Here is a 15285-nt window from a genome sequence, read left to right on the forward strand (position 1 = left end):
TCCTCATTTACTATAAGTAAGAGGAACTGTAATCAAGAAATGGAATATAAAATTCCACAATCTTTTATTTTCTCCGGTGGATAATATAAAATACATAAAATGTTAAATCGATTTTAATGATGTGTAACAAATTTTAATAATTGCCGTAATCTAAATGATTTAAATGTAATAAAAATTGCAATAAATTATAACTGACCCGTCGATGAAAAACAAGGTGGAATCGAGGTGGCGTATTGGCAACCCCGGGTCGTTTCCATTTTTGCGCGCCAATAATCCGAAAGTTTGCACGGCACCGGGTCAATCACCTGTCAAAGAAGTATGCGAACGTATCGCAGGTTTTTTTCATCCGCATTGCGACATCCTTCACGTCTGCTTTCGCGTCGATGTTGAAGCGTCGCGTCGCGTCGCGTCGCGTCACATCGCATCGTGGCGCGTTTCGTTTCGTCTCGTCGCGTCGCTCGCGAATCTAGACGAATGGCATAGGTTGACGGATGCAGGGTGGCCGATGCAGGGGGTGTACGCGCGGGGATTGAAGCCGGCGATTCAGGACGGATAGCCAAGGCAAAGTTTCCCGGTCCATTGTTCCGGCATTAGTTAGTTTCATTAATGTAATTCCCGTGTACGAGATGAGAGGGCTCTCGTATTTACTTGGTTTCCTTTTTAGCAATCTATTGTCGGCCTTTGTGTCGGCATACGGCGCCACCGGTGCTCGCATTGTCCCGGGCATTGTCAACGACTGCCTCCAATGGAAATCCACGCCCAAACCCCCCGATTTCTCTAGTACCATCGTCATCGGCCAGCGCGCGTATCCGATAGAGTAAATTGATGGTGAACAAGATAGGGGTGGCGGAAGACTGCAACAGTCAGTCTCTTTCATCATTCGGCGAAATCCATGAATTCGTACCTGAAAGCTGACGTATGTCTGTATTGCGACGCGTTGAAAAAAATCTTCTGAACGCAGACTAGCGCAATTTCACGAATTCATGGAGGATTGTATTGAAATACTGTACGTACGTAGTTGTTTTGTGTATGGGTTTCGCGCTGCAACGTGTAATGTGATATAATTATTATATTGTATAATTTATTTAATATTTAATTGCACGATAACTGGCATTTTCTGATTAAATATTGAATTTCCGTTTATATTTATCATCCGGCTTATCATTAATGGGCATATATTATTCCGCATTCGAAGAAAGATTGTCGAATCCCGCATCCACGCGCGGAATTTATATGATGTTCTTGATGAATTATTTCTTTTCATCAAAACGCCATGTTTATTTTTTGGCTGTTTGTTCCTGGCATTTATGAGCATGATAAACACTTTATATTAACATCAACTTACACACGTAATTATAATTTATATTAAGCTATTTCATCATGATTAATTAAAAGATGTGGATTGTATGATATTTAAACAATTTCGATAGCACTCGAGACATCAAAGGGGTCTTTCAACTAATTAACTGGGCTTTACTTCGCACATTTAATTAAATCGCTGTACAGTCCAATTCAACATCTGAGTAAACATTCAGATTAGGCTATTGAAATTTTCTCTAACTATGTAATCACGTGTTCTTTGTGCTTTGTGCTTTTGAAAAAAACATCACTTTTGTTGATAGCTACTGAAAATGAGCTTCTCGAGGTTTATTCAGATCCGGTGTAGAATTTTGATAGATGCAAATATCGCGACATGCTCGGAATACTCCACGTTGAAATATAATCCTTTATCCGACTTCATGACTTCGGGTCCTCTTTCGTCTGTCTCCCGTTGACGTCTGACGAAATTAAGAATGTCGTCCGTCTGTCACCCCGCCGAAATGGCAAGTCTACGACGAACCCCCGGTATGATTCCCCGCGAGGTTTTTGCTACGCTTGCGGAAACACATCGGACCGGAACCGCCGCCGGGACGCGGCAAGAAACGCCCTTATCCCTCCCCGGCTTCTCGCGAACACGATGACGAATATTTTTCTTACCGTCGCACTTCACTGAACCATCTTGGGTTTCCAAGTCCACCCTCCAGAAAGAGGAGAACGATCCTGCTGGAGCTGTGAAAAACTCTCGAGAGGGTCGAAGCGTCTCCGCGCACTTGACAGAGCTCGACAGCGGCACCATGATTAATTCATTGCTGTCGGAAAATTATCGTACAAAAATTATTATACATTGTACTCCGAAAAATCCAATTTCGATTATTTCAGTCTTTTGTTATATGGTATTATATAAAATGATATTTGATCGGTATATTATAAAATTACGCGAGCAATTGATCAAATAATATCATATTACATCATTATGACAGATGTATACGTGCAATATATATTCGCTTGTTATCTTTATTTTGTGATTATTTAAATTAAAATCTCTGCTGTCTTGATCTATTTCCGATTAGATCAACAAATAATATTTAATTTTTCTGATCTACTTGCACCCGCGTCGACAAAGAAAATGCTGACCATGAATTACCATTGGCGGCGAATGCCGCGCTAAAGAGCGTGAAAGATCAGTGACTTCCGGCTGATTGTTGACGTGGCGATGACCGCGTCTCCGCATGCGGGTGATTCCGGATCGTCGCGAGAGTGCCGCCGGAAGATTTATGCCGAAAATATTTACGAGCGCGTCGAGTCGCTGTTCTTTAAGATCTTTAAGTAGCGCGAGATCGCAAGAGATTCTTTCGCTCAAGTTCTCGGCCTTCTCGAGACTCTTGCGATGCGATGTCCCGAATATGCCATATTGCTTCTCCCGGCATGCATCGGATCTGTCTTTCTATCTAATTGGCACGTTCATTACGGCAATCAAAGGGCGCCGCGCGTTCGTCACGTTTCGCGGAACAAATAACTAGAGTGAGTTTGCATATTCATAAGAGCGTCTCAAGCATTGAAATGCACTTACGGATATCTCGACAGATCTATTTAAAATTTCTACCCTTGAGATATATCGAGCTCACATGGATGAGGAGAGGATAATAAAATAATGATACGATTATATGCATCTTATTCTTTAATTGCAATAATTAATTAGTCGTTGATTCTCATTTGCATAATTATCTAAAATATATGTCTTCTAGTTTTATATGATATTTGTATTAATAAACACGTACGTTGCCCCCCCTCTCTTCCCCCCGCTATAGACAATCCGTCTGACATAAATTTTTAATTCACAGCGCGAGTCTATTAAACACGCAGAATTTTAATTAACTCTCATATAATTAAAATTTAATTTAGACCAGCAGAGGCCGCGGCATGCTTACCGTAGCGCAAAATTTTGATCCTTTTCTCATTAAGCGAGGAAATAATGTTCACAGTCAATCAAAAATAATACGCTTCTATTAATATGTTATTAATAGTCATACAATTTTAAGATTTATTTATGTAACATTTTCTTGATTTCTCTTCTCCTAAAATCAGTAAATTGCAAATAGACATGAGACGTTAAATTACATTAAAAGAACATTTCATAAATTATAGATGATATATCTCGCTATTTGTTTTTTTAAATTACAAACAGGAATATAAAGTATAATGGAAATATTTTAAAAATATTAAAAAATATGATATTCTCCTCAAATTTTCTTCAGGAAATATAACAATTAAGTGACCAATTATTTCAATAATATATATAATTTGCGTTTACACCATTGTATGACGCTCAAAAACTCACTAAAATTAACAAAACGATGTACATTACTTTACATTAAAAATAAATCCATAAAATAAAAGAAGGACAACGAGTACTAATATGAAAAATAAAAGATGTAAATTAAGGGAAAGAAGAGAAAAGGGGGAGGAGAGAGAGAGAGAGAGAGAGAGAGAGAGAGAGAGAGAGAGAGAAGCGGAGAGGCGATAAACCAGCGAGAAAGGTAGAAGCGGAGAGAAGCGTCAGAAGAGAAGCGCTTAATTTCCTGTCGCGCGCTTTATTTCATTAAAAAGTCATTAATAATATTACGTTAGCGCGCGCGCGCGCGCGCGCGCTACTGTACGGATAGTCACGAGATTTCGTCCTTCGTGTGTACATACATACATACATATACATGTCGGTACACGCCATTGCTGCATCTGCACGTGCCTACAGGTCCAGTTGCATGTACATATGCATGGGTACATATTTCTCTCTCGTGCACGCCTCGTCTTCTCTGGCGCGATATACAATATTAAACTCCGGTAGAGAGCTGTCCTGCGCCTTCCTCTCTCTTTCTCTTTCTCCCCAAACGACATTGTCCTCCCTATATGTGCTCTTCGATGTGTTTCCCAGTCTTTTTCCTCCTGCCAAACGAGCTGCCGCCATGAAATATCGCGAATGAACTATTTTTGCGCCCTCATGGGGCCATACCTTCGAGTTATCCATTATCATTTTAGACTCACCCTCACCATGCGTGCATATTAGCTTTCGAAGCTTTCCAGCATTCTTTTTTTCCCTTCCGCTCTCTCTCATTCTCTTTTTCCCTTCATCTCGCACACCTCTCACCGTGTGCGTTTCTTTTGTTTTAACGAAAAATTCCGCGGCACGAACTCCCGCGAGCTTTTTAAATGTATCGCCAGGGCAAAGCAACGCTAAGGCCGGCGACATCGATATACTACCGCGCGAACTCAAAATGAATGAGCCGCCACGTCCTTTGTGCCATCGGTGCGCAAAGTGGTTTTATGTATGTAGGTCGCGAAGTTTTCGATGAAATTGTGGCCTCGGCGCGGCAACTGCAACTCTATCCCTGATCGTGTGCGCGAACGTTTGATCTCTCGATGCGATGTAATAGACTCGCAGAGTGAACTCCATTGAATTCGCATTCGATCCGCGAATATCGCGCAATTAGAGCGCAAGGGCCACCAGTAAAACGTAATAGGACCGCGAAATCAATCCAGGCCCCAAACAATGGGCGTAATCGTTATATCCGTTATATTCGTCTTTAATTAATTTCTATTATCAAAATTAGTCATTTATAGATAATCCGTGAATAACTCGGTTGTTCTTGATCTGTGATGCGTAGTCATACACAAAACTGACGAACGCGATGAAATAACGTGTTGTCACCCATGAAGAAGATAATTTGCTAAACAAATATACTAATTTTATATTTTTTTTGTATATATAAAAATACATAAATAAGAAAAATTATAGAGAAAAATTGAGATTTTTAATATTTCGAGTTTTTTATTATGTTTTTCTCAATTTTAAGTACATAAAGATATTAACGATTTGAACACACATAAAAATATTAACAATTTGACAGAACATACATACGTGACAATATACAGTGAAAAAGTAGATTGCAAAATTGCATTAAGAAAGATCATTTAACCGAATCGGTGGTGCAAAAGTGCACCACCCTCTTCAATCCATGTAGAATAATCGATTAAATTCCGCGATCAATCTGAACGCGATCGTTCCCATTCCGTCCATCATCGGTATTGAGGAAGGGGGAGAGGGGGGAGGAGGATTGTTTTAACGCGCGGCGATAAAATGCGTCGGAGGTGAGAACGGGTCAGCTGTCGAAGTGGATATAGGTGTATCTGTTTCTCGCTCCGATGCCCTGACCAGAACGCGATGTTCCAATTTCGGAGCACAAAGGAGGACACGCGTATTGCGCGTTAGATCTGTCAGAATCCTTGTCGATCGAACCGTCCTGGCAGACACCCGTCCGCTCGCGAAATGTCGATGCCATTAGCGTCGATAGCCTTCCCCTCCCTCTCACCCTCCTTCTTGCTAAAAGAGTAACACGTTTTCGAGCTTGTGGAACTCACAGTCACCGTTTTCTCTTTGATCTCGGTGGAGCACCTGGTACGAAAGAGCCGCGCCATTGGTAATAATAACTCGCTTTTGAACCAGACCGACCTCTTCGGGGGTGCCGAGACTTATCTCCGGTTGCATCTTATTGCGAGATTCGCGCATTGTTTTCCTTTCTTTCCTTTTATAATTCTGCCATACCAGCTCTCCGATAACCATCCCCTCGCTGCTCCCGTATACTCTTGTCTTCCTTCGTAGCTGTCTCCGGGTACGAGCAGCTGGCAGTTTCGGATGACCTCACCGAGCCCTTCGCTCCTGCATCCTTAAGACGATACGGGTCTTAAGGTGCTCGAATTCGCGAAAGAGATCCATCCAATGGTCATTGAGAAAATAACGATGAGAAAGCTCTCCGTCCTTTTTATCATCTCGGTTTGTCCCTTATGAAATATTTTGTTACCGCACACACCTTTAGAGTGCTAGAGTGCAAATAAAAATGAGATGTAAAAAGTTATAAATTGTAAAAATAATTATGATATGTAACTCGAACGAGATCTTTGAATAAATTCTTCCACAAAGATCTTCCATTCACGGAATAAAAACCGAAACAATTTTCTCCAAATCACCCGAGCATGCCTGAATGCAGTTAATGCTTAACACATTTCTTCGTTCCGAATTCGCGTTGTAAAGTGAAAAGTAGTAAAGGATTTAGGGAAACGCTGAGTTATGGAACGGCGTAATGTTCCTGAACGCGTTTAATAGTCGTCGTTGCGAAACCGCACGACGATGCAAGGCGAAGGAAAACAAACGGAAAATACGTATATAAGACGTAGAGCAACAAAGTGGGAGGGAGAAAGAGAGAGTCAGTTAGTTCAAGCTCGCCTTTCGAGAAACACGATACCACGTTGGAGGCAGCATACTCCGGCCATTAGCTATTTACGGAAACGACTCGGTAAATGGAGCGTGGAGCCAAAGTTGCTTCACGATTTTCGTTCAGCCGAGGAAGAAGAGGAAGTCGAGATATTTTTTTTTTTTTGTTCACTCCTGAGAAGGAACGACGGCGGGTGGTAGCGTCGAAAGGATTGAGTAATGCAGTCTTTTATTTCGGGACGATGCAGCCGTTCTATCTATGCTTCGCTACGTGGAAAATCGTGTGCAAGGTCGACGACGAGAGAGATCGAAACGATTTTTACCCTTTTCCCTCGTCCTCAGTTTTACATCCTTTCCATCACGTTTCACGGGACGTCAATGGCTACCAGCAGTTACTGAATGCCAACGGATGTACGACGGCTGCTGATCTTTTTCCATCAGAAGTTTGCATCTTTTTGACCCTCGTCATTGTTGCAACGCAATAAAAAGATTTCTCTGGTGAAGAAGACCAGTTATATTTTAACCGCTCCGTTAAAAAATGATGATATAAATATTTAATTTTGTATAGATACATTTGCATCTATACGTGGTAATACGAGAGAAACGTTAATTGGATTTATCGGAAAAACCGATAAAAAAAATATATATATATTTTTTTTTTTAATTGCGGGATTTCTAAAGAGAATCTGCAATTTCACCGCACTCCGAAGTTAAACGCTTAAAACTGTCACCCCGATAGTCAGCGCGATAGAATGCGTCCTATAAATCGACGCATTCCGATACTTATTGATCACACGGCTTTCTCTCTCTCGTTTTGCACCCAGCGCAGCTCATAAATTTTTCAGAAGGCTGAAAGCTTCGATCGCGTGTACTAATCTCGCGGGCAGATGCCACGCAATGCCTCGCAAAACCGATTACGCGAGAGTAGATCGGTATATACCGCGCGGTAAAAAGACCTTCGAAGAATGGAAATGGGGCCGTTAAATCCGTCAAAATGCCTACCCGTGGATAAAACGCGATGTCCCTCCTCGCGTGGTACCTTTCTTCACCGAAGGGACACTCATCCACCGTAACTAAACGGATTCCTCTCCTTCTGAAATTATCCTCATTGTATTCAGGTCTCTCCACTACATATGGACTTTCGTAATGACGCATCATAAGACGTACGCAACAGGCATTACTCATTTTTTTTTTTATTCAATGAAATACAAAAATATAATTCATCTCGTTCGAGTATCATAAATTTCCACCTTTCGCAATTTAACTAAGAGTTTTATAGAGTTAAAGCAATAATAACATCTCTGATTATTTATAATTGACAATTTTATTAAAATTGAACAAAATCACGATTGTTCCAGTGTGACGAAGAAATTTTTTTTTTTTTTACGATACATAAGTTACAACAGCAACGCCATAGTATTCCATAGAGGAATAAAGTCCTTTTTCATACCACCATCTATTCTACTCACCAACAGAAGAAGACGCCGAATGCAAATTTCAATCAGCCTCCAGTCGTGAACCGTCGCGATTCAGCATTCGCCTAACGAGCATACTAATCGACGTTAATTCGACGACATGCCGTACGGAGTACGAGCGTATCTCAACGAGTCGTATTGACGAGCCTTGCGTACGTTGCCGAGCGATTCTAGCCTGAACAGAAACAATGGACCCCCTCGTGTGTGGTCCCGTCCTGGACTACGGAGACGACTCTTCGCACCCAATCGGTTGTGCAGTCTCGAGCTAGCTGCCGGTGTAGAACGAGTCGTTCCTCGATGTGCTCCGCAATGCAATTACTCGCGATTCCTCAGGAATGACATTTCTTGCGGTTTATCGTGCAAATATTTGCCAGGCAAGATCTTGTAATTCCCTTCCCGTCTCTACCGCGCCCCCGTGTTTCGTATTGTGACAACGAAGGATGATACAGACGACGGCAAACGAGCAAAAGTGAATAATAAAAAAAAAAAAAAAAAAAAAAAAAAAGGGCAACTCGTACTTACCACGGCACCTGTTGAATACGCAGATGTCTATCTATCTTGGCAATCTATCGACAATTATTTGATCCCGCGTTTTTTCGGCGTATGTAAATCCCGCCTGTCGAAAGACGAGCATCTAAGAGGTTATAATCTTGTGCAAATGGCTTTGGAACTTATGTGTCGTTCAGGTAAGAAAACTCGCTTTTTTATCTCTCTTCTCCGCATCTCCGATCGCGCGAATCTCGCATATATATATCACATTTATAATCTAACGATCGCCATCGAAAGACACTCCATCTTTCGGTCATTATTCAAAAAGAGAGAGAGAGCATCGGCACGCCGCCAAATAGTATACGGCTCCATTTATCCTCGTTGCTCGGCCATCAAGGTCAGGCGTGATCCTGTCACGTCATATATCATCGTTAAGACGTACTGGGAAATACCAGTTAAGGGTTAAAAGCAGCCTTTATCAATCCGGGGCCGAGCCCTCGGGGTCTTTCTCATACGTCTATCGGTCGATTCCGCCGGACGTGCATTTCCATTAATTCACCCGGCTGTTATAACCAGACTTTAAACGCGCCCGGCTAGACCGCTGTCTTCTGCAGAACTTTCCGCGGGGGAAACGGTGTTTACGGGACGACATGCGATTGCCAGTCATGCGCCCGCCCGACACCATGTCATCGGCACTCGGAATAATATTCCTGGCTGATCGGGGCGAGCGAGGAAAGCATCCTGTTTCCAGTTGGGCGCGATGACGATCCTCTCGAGGAAATGTCCGCGGCATCTCGTAATCGTAAGGTGAATGGCGATGAATCATGGTCGGAAGCTGAAAAAAATCGTGTAGACGATGAGCGATACTCACGGGGGCATTCTTGGGGCAATTTTCTTCCCGCCGCAGTGTCCGGGGGGGAATACATCATGTGAAGCGCGAATGTGCTTCGCAAATCGATCGTGCTGCTAGCATGCCGCCAAACGATCATGATAATTTGCCGTGGTCTCGTTCATCCTACCTGCCCGGTAATGACAGTCGCCGGAGGCTCGAGGAATTCGTGGGAGGCTCAATTTTGTTAAACAACCTATACGAAGAAAAAAAGGGAGAAAAAGTAGAGATGGTGACGTACCTGAGCGAATTCCGATCGTGGATCATGGATCATGGATGGATGTGTTTCATCTTTGAATCTCGAAACGTCGTTTAAGTTTCCACGAATAGTTTATCGCCATTTTAGATGTTGCTCCAAAACTATTCATCATGATAGAAGACATCCATTAATCTTTGTACGATCCCAAAAGAGACATCTAACTGACCTTGACTGATGTATTATATAAATGACAAAAGTTTTATATGCGTTAAACGCGTGACAATTAATCATTTAGCTAAATTACTCTGTTACATGAATGTAACTTATTGGTATAATATAAAGAATACGATTTCCCAAAAGTTCGTTGGAAACTCGTGTAGTTCGATGGCAAAGCAATGGCAAAGCGTACGATATATAGAAATATCATGTCTGTTAACGTAAAAAAAAAAAAAAAGTCGCGATTTGGATGCATAACGTAACGCATCGAGGGAATGATGATTCCCTCGGATTCTAACACGTACGCGGAAAAATTTGTAATTTCCTCGCTCGGGACCAGGCTGTATCCCAGGGTGAATTCAATTCCACCATATATGCAGATACATAACCGACCCAGGTCACTTTAATCCCCCTCCTCAATGGAGGCGCTCATTATTCTTTCAAGACCGTTTCCAAGAGAGGTATTTCAATGCGAATAACTTATGTACGTGCCGGCAGTCACCTGCTACACGGCCGCGCCGTGAGATGCTCTCAAAGTTCGCGGTACGATGCACGTGCAGGTGCATTGTGCCACGGCAATCGCCGAAGTTGGGATCGCTCGCTTGGCCGCGCGTGGGAGGCTAAGAGAAACGCTCTTACGAGAAGGAGACGCGCGGCGTTGCGGCGCGCGAGATGAGGAGGCAGGGAGAAGAAGGTTCTTGACTGGCTGCTCTCTTCTAAGGTCAAGTCAGGCTAGGAGGAGGTGGTATTTTGCCGACGGATGATCCGGCCTTCACCCGCGCGCCTTCAACCCGTCTTTCTTCTTCCCATTAACATTCACCCTGCCTGCAGATAATTACATGGAGTTGTAACTCCGGAACCCCCGCCGCCGCCTGGGGAGATAGTGGAAGGACCGAGTATTTGCAATACCAGGGCCGATCATTAATATCGACGTGACTACCAGGCCGAAACCGTAGACCGTGCGAAATTTACGCTCGATTGAAGCGATCGATTAAGAAAACGTTTGCGTTTTGCCCGACGCGCTTCGTGCATTCGGTTAAAATTAAATTTGCCGACAAATTAATGATGCCCCATGATCGCCTCTCGAGAAACGATATATATATAAAACATATCGAAATGAATGTTTTATTTTTATATGTGATAATCGCTGTGCATTTCTTTGTATTCGTCGTATTAAAAAAATGGATAAAATTTTACAACGTCCTAAATCCGTGCTTCTAATCCACCATTTCCATCACACGCGCCACAGTGTGAGTAATCAATTGATGTTTCTCCCTTCCGACGTGCCCTTCTCTCGTGCCCGATCTTGAGATCGCGTCACCTCCCGTACACTCGCTGTGCATCAGCTTGGATATTTTTTATTTAGTCGACGGAATGTCCCTCGCGGAACGTAATAACCGGTAACGGCCGAGAGTCGAGTTGATATTACCGAGGGTGTGTTTTAATCTAGAGCGTATCGGGTACACAAGAGTGTGCATACACACGTCACCTTGCGCGAGTCGAGGGTACCTCGGGCAACTATTCGGTAGGGTGAACCGAGAGGAGCTATAGCACTCCGTATACCCCCATATTCGCGCCATTCACTCGCCCCAAAGATTGATGGTGACACCGCCGGGGGTGGCGTAAGTCATCCGCGAAGAAAAAGAAAGTTTAAAGTTTCCCGCCTGAACATGCATCGCCCCTTAAATACCCTTAAATTTAATGATGCCCAAGATAGAAGGGTAGCGTGCAGCGCGCCATTCCGAACTTCGCCATTTCAGTCGCCGTAAAGTTTTAAATGCGCGGAAACATGGCGCGCGGGCGCGGGCGCTTAATTACGAAGTGAATTAAAAGAAGCGAAATGGAAGTCGACGCAGTTTGATGGACAGCACTCGATTAAAATATAAATCACCGTCACGATTTGGTCCGTTAACAAACTGAGCGCCGCGATATCTGCCTTTTTATCATAATTCCTTGCAAGTGCGTGTACGTGTGTAAAATATAGTAGTTAATTATTATTGCCTCGATATATGACTACATGCGCATTTAACAATAATTTATTTTAAACAGTTTCTATTTCTCTGCCTGTTCTACCGTAACGCGAACTTGATTTTATATAATATTATTGTACGCGTATATGCGTTTGTTGGCGGAGAATTAGTCCGTCGTATTTAATTAATCGTTGTTTGGGCTTTATTGCATTCGGCTTATTATGGTGAAATAGCATAATTATTGAATATAGAGTGCCGTGTTACACTAAATTTGGAGGATGTAAATTCTCTTTTATCATTAGTTATCGATAATATAAAATTGTAATTGTAAATATTATCTCATAATCATCTTAGAACATGAAAATGCTTGAGAATCATCGAACAATCTCAAAAAGTATACAGAAATACAGAATAATATCCTTATTTTCATTAATCATTATTTTACTTGAATTTATTTTGTTAACTACATTAATTATTCTAATCGATCTTTTTTCTTTTGTTTCAGGTATGTACATCGCTCTTTTAGAGGCAAAGCGAGCGTATAATCGACATATTTCGTAAGTGCTTAGTTAGATAAGAAATTAATTACTCTTAATAATTAACACTGAAATGAGTTGGCGGTTGACAGAATAATCCCTCGAGAAAAGAAAGGCACGACTCTCATTTTATAAAAAGTTTCCCCCCCTCAATTTGTCCCTGATATTAAAACTTTATGAAAAATACAGATTTCACAGATTAAATCATACATAGCAATCCGAACTAGCTCTTCGTCGTAGTCGTAATGAATCGCGTTGGACGGCATCATCGTTTAGAAACGGGGAAACGAAAAATGAGAAACTCGTGGCAGCATAATTAATCTCTCTGTTTAAGGAGAGAAAGGACGGATATTCCGAATTAAAAGGGAACCGTAAAAAATCTGGCCTGCGGAACGGAAGGATCCTCAATATACGAGAATATACGTAAAAAATACTATAGAAGAATGGTTTTTCAACCCTATACCTGTCATGACATACGGAAGGCGATACGGATAAAACCGGAGAGAGCGAACGTGGCGCTCACGCAATCTCGAAGGACGAAAATCCTGTCGGGCCTACAACCTGTCCCGCGACATCTGTCCCCAATTCCATCGGCGACCCATCTCGCAGGAACCCGGGCTCGTTCTGCTTGTTTACAAATTGACTTCATAAGGGGCGGTGATTTCCACCGCGAATGGGATCGACTGTTGGTATTCACGGCATACGGTTAACCCGCCGATCAGGGATCTTCCGAGGGCTAGAAATCGTTATGGTTCAATCCCTTACATCCTTACTCCACTAAGCTTCCGTTACTATCGTAGACCTTTCGGAGAACAAGCGTAGCACGAATTTCCTGTATCCCCCCCCGAGTTAACGAGTTTTGAATTAGAACTAGAACGAGTGTTGAAAAATATGAAAACAAATGAGAGACGCCTTCTGTTCGAGAAAGGAAGAGAGACTATTATTTTAAATATTTATATTTAATTTTGTAATTATATTTAATTATATTTATAATTTAATTTTATTTATTTATTTTAATTATATTTAATTTAAAAAAAATTTTTTTCTACTTATATTGTGGCATAGAGATAACTACTCTGACTATATTACAGAATTGTAAAATTGAGAGAATATATTCAAATTCAAGAAGAAAAATAGGAAATATATTAATACCATGTTGGAAAAAATGAAATCTGTGGCAATTATTTCGACGCGCTAATGGATAGGCACTTCTCTCACAATATCGCAGATATAATAGAGCGCAGATTTCACAAATGATTATGATTATCGATTTGTGATTTGTGACTGTAGATATCTCGCATTATCGAAAGAATTGCGCGTAAATTACAGTTTCGCGAGGATTATTGAGTGTGGTAAGTATCATTTATCTCGATACACGATCGTGAGACGCATTTGCACAGAAGACAAGTCTCATCGGCAGAACGAAATGTGATACGCGCGCAATCACGAAGTACCACGGTAAGGATAATGCGGATAATCGGCTATATCGTTGAGAAAACGTATTATTACAGCGCGCGGATAAAATGCACGCGCACGCGAGAACAATCTCGAGAAACGTCGCGGTTTTATGAAAAATTATCGCGCGAAAAATTATTACGGCGAGCCGGGCATTCGTTGAAACGAGACTATCTGACGAATTAAAAATCACTTAGCGGTTAGAAAGCTCTAAGGATAATTGCGAAACCGGTTCTATACCACGGACGGTATCCTTTCTCACGAGATTCATCCCACGCATTGTGCACTAGAAGCTCTCCTACTTAGGCAAAGCGCATTTATATTAATATCGCGCGTTAATGCAAGCCGGACGCGTTTCTCGGCGGTCCAGATGTCGGCGAAGAATCTTAATATAATTTTTAACATTGTGCCGGGCAACATTAATTAATTAAAGTCCTAATAAACTTATTTATTACGTCCACTCATCATGAGTCGATGATGTGGCGCCTAACGATTAATATTTACGATACAGTTTCATCATTATGTAAATTTCTTACATTTTGCGAATAGCGATGGAATGAAATATTCGCTAGAAGAATTCTCGCATGCGGGATAAATTGGTGTCATAAAAGCGTACCATATATAAAATTCGCGTTTATACGCTTGCACGCGTCGATCGCAGAAATCGATTTCTTGAGCTGTAGAAAACTCGAGGCTCCGAGATACTCGGCGCGATTAGAATTCTTCGATTGAATTGCGAGTAGGATAGTTTTTCGATACGCGCGAACGAGATTGCTCGGTCATCTTTGTAATTTTATTATTCCGCGAGATCGAGGAGAGATTTAGGATGGTGGATTATCTCGGTGGAAAACATAAGTATCGGTGAAGAAGGATGAAAAGGCACATCTCCGCTATTAGACCGCCACGATCTTGAGCACGGCCTTATTTCTTAAAGCTTAGCATAGTCCCACTAGTTTTTAAACGGCTTGTCTATTCGCACTTTGTCATCATGTCAAGCGGAAAAACTCTTATGTTTATGCAGCCGTCCGACGGCCGCATACTATTGAAAGATCGTTATGAAAGACGACCGGTGCAGAACGCCCTCCACGGAACCCTATGTTTATGAAACCAATTTTCCGGCATTCGAGACAAATGGCATCCGCAGGATCTATCCAACCGTTGAATCTCCACTAATGTCACACGGTGCTAAAGCCTCGGTTCTTCAAACAGATTTTTTTTTTTTTTTTTTTTTTTTTTTTTCGAAAACTTGAAGCCCAATATTTATAATAGCTTTCTTGATGATCGTTTCTCTTCATATTATGTGGAATTAAATCCCATGGAACCTCAAGAAAACCTTCTAAAGATAGAAAAGATTTTTTATGATTTTTGACACGTAGATAAAAAGTTCAGGTAGCAATGACCGAAACGTTCAACTGAAATTCTATTCCATATTTTATGAAAATATCTATTCCCTCAATTTTTTATCAATCAGAA

The 15285-nt window shown here is 41.7% G+C and overlaps 1 protein-coding gene across 10 annotated transcripts in view; it reads left to right on the forward strand.

Annotated features, from left to right (window-relative positions):
• Window positions 1–15285, forward strand: part of Ten-m (teneurin transmembrane protein Ten-m) — a 499088-nt gene that overhangs the window by 413921 nt on the left and 69882 nt on the right. Inside the window, exon 3 of one of the 10 annotated variants that reach the window (XM_089085485.1) lies at window positions 12327–12378. The exons of the other annotated variants lie outside the window; for them this stretch is intronic. The gene's annotated coding sequence lies outside the window, so the exon portion shown is untranslated. The remainder of the gene's footprint in view (window positions 1–12326; window positions 12379–15285) is intronic. 10 annotated transcript variants of the gene reach the window in all.

This window comes from Pogonomyrmex barbatus, unplaced genomic scaffold, assembly GCF_055798465.1.
Source record: "Pogonomyrmex barbatus isolate J1 unplaced genomic scaffold, ASM5579846v1 scaffold10, whole genome shotgun sequence".
Classification (NCBI taxonomy): Eukaryota; Metazoa; Arthropoda; class Insecta; order Hymenoptera; family Formicidae; genus Pogonomyrmex; species Pogonomyrmex barbatus.